Here is a 3,235-nt window from a genome sequence, read left to right as displayed (position 1 = left end):
TAAATACCAGGTAACACTTTGCACTATAGTTACTGTCTATATATATGTATACACACACACACACACACACACACACACACCCCTTAGGTCATAAGCTCTTTAGGTCTTAGGAGCTTATGTTTCATTAATTTTTGCCAATAAACACGTAAGGCATCTAACAAATGAGCTGAATTTATACATGAATGAGTATTTCAAACGCAAATATGTTTTTGATTATCAATTGTATTCTAATTATCAATTGTTTCCTATGATTGGAGAATGCTGAAAGTCCGTAGTTAAAATAAATGTTGTTTGTTGATGTGTTGGATAAATGAGAGAAGGCAATGCTGAAGAATAAGCCAGGAAGTTTGGAAGCCCCGGACGAAACCAGTTTTGTTTTTACTTCCTATTTCTAGGATGGAATTCACTTCAGCATTATCTACTCCTATGGCCTGACACTAGAGCTACCCTGCAGGAATTTTGTTAGCTCTGAAAGGGAAATTCCAACAATCATGCTCTCTTGCTCTTGTATTTCTACTACACCACTTTATTTATTTATTTTTAAATTTTTAAAAATCTTTATTTTTGAGAGAGAGAGACACACAGCGTATGAGTGGGCAAGGGGCAGAGAGAAAGAGAGGGAGAGAGACACAGAATCCAAAGCAGGCTCCAGGCTCTGAGCTATCAGCGCAGAATAAGTAGAATTGAAGAAGAGGCCATAGCCTGTTCAAGCCTGGTTCAAGCCAGGTTCAAGCCTGACACAGGGCTTGAACCCACAAACCATGAGATCATGACCTGAGCTGAACTCGGCTGCTTAGCCGACTGAGCCACCCGGGCGCCCCATCTACTACACCATTTTAGAGCTCTTTGTGACCCCTGGTCTCTCGTCTTTTGCTTTCCCCTACCTTCCATTTCCTTTTTCACTGAGCCTGCACTCCACGCTTGCTTGCTTTAACTTCTCTCACTAGGACTCTGTCCCCTCTCTCCTTCTGAAGGGCTGATCCTGAAAACTCCCAATCCTAGATTAATCTAACACTCTGTCTTCCCTGTGCCCGTGCCCGAGATGCTAAAACTAATATGCATCCTGATGTTGGTGGCATTACAGATTTATGTCTTTAGTCTTAACAGACCTTACGCTACTACTGAGGAAGCCTTTTCTTGCCCTTGGTCAGCCATCTCTCCCCACCCCCTCAGCAGATAATCTTTAATTCATTTTCTCAATCCTTGTTCTCATTAACTAATGCCCTTCTCATGGAAGCTTTTAGACGTATACTACCTTCACTCTACTATATTCACATTTGCAATCACCCTCCCACCGCATCCCCCTCAAACAAGACCATGTCCAAAGCTGAGACTTCTCTATATGCTTTGGTCTTATTCCCTTTCTACCTCCTCCAGAATCTTGTTCCATCACGTGTCATCTCTCTCACCTTCAATCTTTCCTTTTTTGCTGTTTCTTTCCCTGCAGTTTCAAGTCTCTTTCCTAAGGAAGGCTAAGGCCTTGAGTTTATCTCTATTATCAATCTTCTATTTCCCCTGTAATAGCCACGCTTTTTGAAAGGAGTTTACACATACTATTGCCTCTTCTTCAATTCCACTTATTCTTCAACTGGCCGCAATTCAGCTTTCATTCCACCCTCCTACCCCAAAGAAACTTCTTTCACTAATCATTGTAATGGCAATAAAAAATAGGCAACATTCATCAAGCACCTGTTATGCACCAGGCACTAGTGAAGCATTCTACTTGTATTAATTCATTTGCCTCATTACAGCCCTGTGAGGCAAATATTATTGAAAACCTCATTTTGCAGATAAGGAAACGGAAGCACTGAGGAGGTAAGTAACTCGGTCAAGGCCAAGCTTGACCACAGCTAGCAAGTGGCAGCGTCGGGATTCAAACCCAGGCAGTCTAGCTCCAAAGCCTGTGCTCTTTAACCATTACTATAATATGGTCATGAATTTTCTTCTGGTTGTAAAATTCAATGATATTTCCAATGCTGGCTTTACTTGGTCTCTTTTATGACACTGAATCATTGCTACTTAAAATTATTTTCCTTTCGAGGCACCTGGGTGGCTCAGTCGGTTAAGCGTCCGACTTTGGCTCAGGTCATGATCTCACGGTTTGTGGGTTCGAGCCCCAAGTTGGGCTCTGTCCTGACAGTTAGCTCAGAGCCTGGAGCCTGCTTCAGATTCTGTATCTCCCTCTCTCTCTCTGACCCTTCCCTGCTCACACTGTCTTCTCTCTCTCTCTCTCAAAAATAAATAAAACATTAAAAAAAAATTTTAATTATTTTCCTTTCTTGGCTTTCATACCATTTTCCTCAGTTATCCCTGTTAGTTCTATCGTTTTTTCTTGGTCTTTCTCTGCTTAAAGTGGGTCAGAATAATCTTTCATTTCAGTTTATACATTTTCCATGGGTGATATGGAGTATTTCCCCAGATTCATCTAACGGCATTTAGCTGATGGTGCCTGATTTTTTAGATTCCTGGAGCTATCTCCATGAGGACTCATAAATCCATGCCTTTCTCCTAAGTTGCTGACCTTGGGTATCCAACTGCCTACTGAACATCACTTTGGATGTGCACAGGCACTGCCAATACAACATACCTCGAGTTCAGCTGATCTTCCCCCTTTTGCATGACCTATCCTAGAAAATGACATCATCAACTATCCAGTCACCGTGACAGAAAAATCTACACCACTAGTCTCCATTCTGTCTCTTACTCTCCACTGAATACACCGGAGGCTTTTTTACCTCAGGGCTTTCCATGAGGTCTCTGGTGCCTTCCTGCTGGGTCAACCTTCGGTCTTGTCCCTTAAATCTCAGTTTAAATACTTCCTCAGAAAAGCTGACTCTAACCACTTGCATATAATTTGACATCTTTTTGTTGTCTACCATAGCAATCTGTTTGCTCTTTGATAATGATCATGATCAGCAATTACTTGTTTATATACTGACTGTTTAGTCCTTCCTGCCAGAGTAAGGTTAAGTTGCAGGAGGGCAGAAACCTAGTTAGTTTGTTCATGGTTGAATCTCCAGCACTTAAAACTAGGTGCTCAAAAAACATCTGTGGAATGTAAAACGAACGACTAAATCGTCATCCAAATTCTGTTGATTCTACTTCCCACATATCTCTTTACATCCTCTTCTTTTTAAATGTTTATTGATTGGGGCGCCTGGGTGGCTTAGTCGGTTGAGCGTCCGACTTCCGCTTGGGTCATGATCTCGCGGTTCGTGGGTTCGAGCCCCGCGTC

General features: G+C 42.1%; 1 protein-coding gene across 1 annotated transcript in view; it reads right to left on the bottom strand.

Moving 5' to 3' along the window:
• GPR89A (G protein-coupled receptor 89A) overlaps window positions 1-3,235 on the bottom strand; it is a 60,225-nt gene that overhangs the window by 40,396 nt on the left and 16,594 nt on the right. The gene's annotated exons all lie outside the window — the stretch shown is intronic.

Source organism: Crocuta crocuta, unplaced genomic scaffold, assembly GCF_008692635.1.
Source record: "Crocuta crocuta isolate KB4526 unplaced genomic scaffold, BGI_CrCroc_1.0 scaffold620, whole genome shotgun sequence".
NCBI lineage: Eukaryota > Metazoa > Chordata > Mammalia > Carnivora > Hyaenidae > Crocuta > Crocuta crocuta.
The sequence above is the reverse complement of the archived record's forward strand: the minus strand, read 5'-3'. Positions and strand labels throughout refer to the sequence as shown.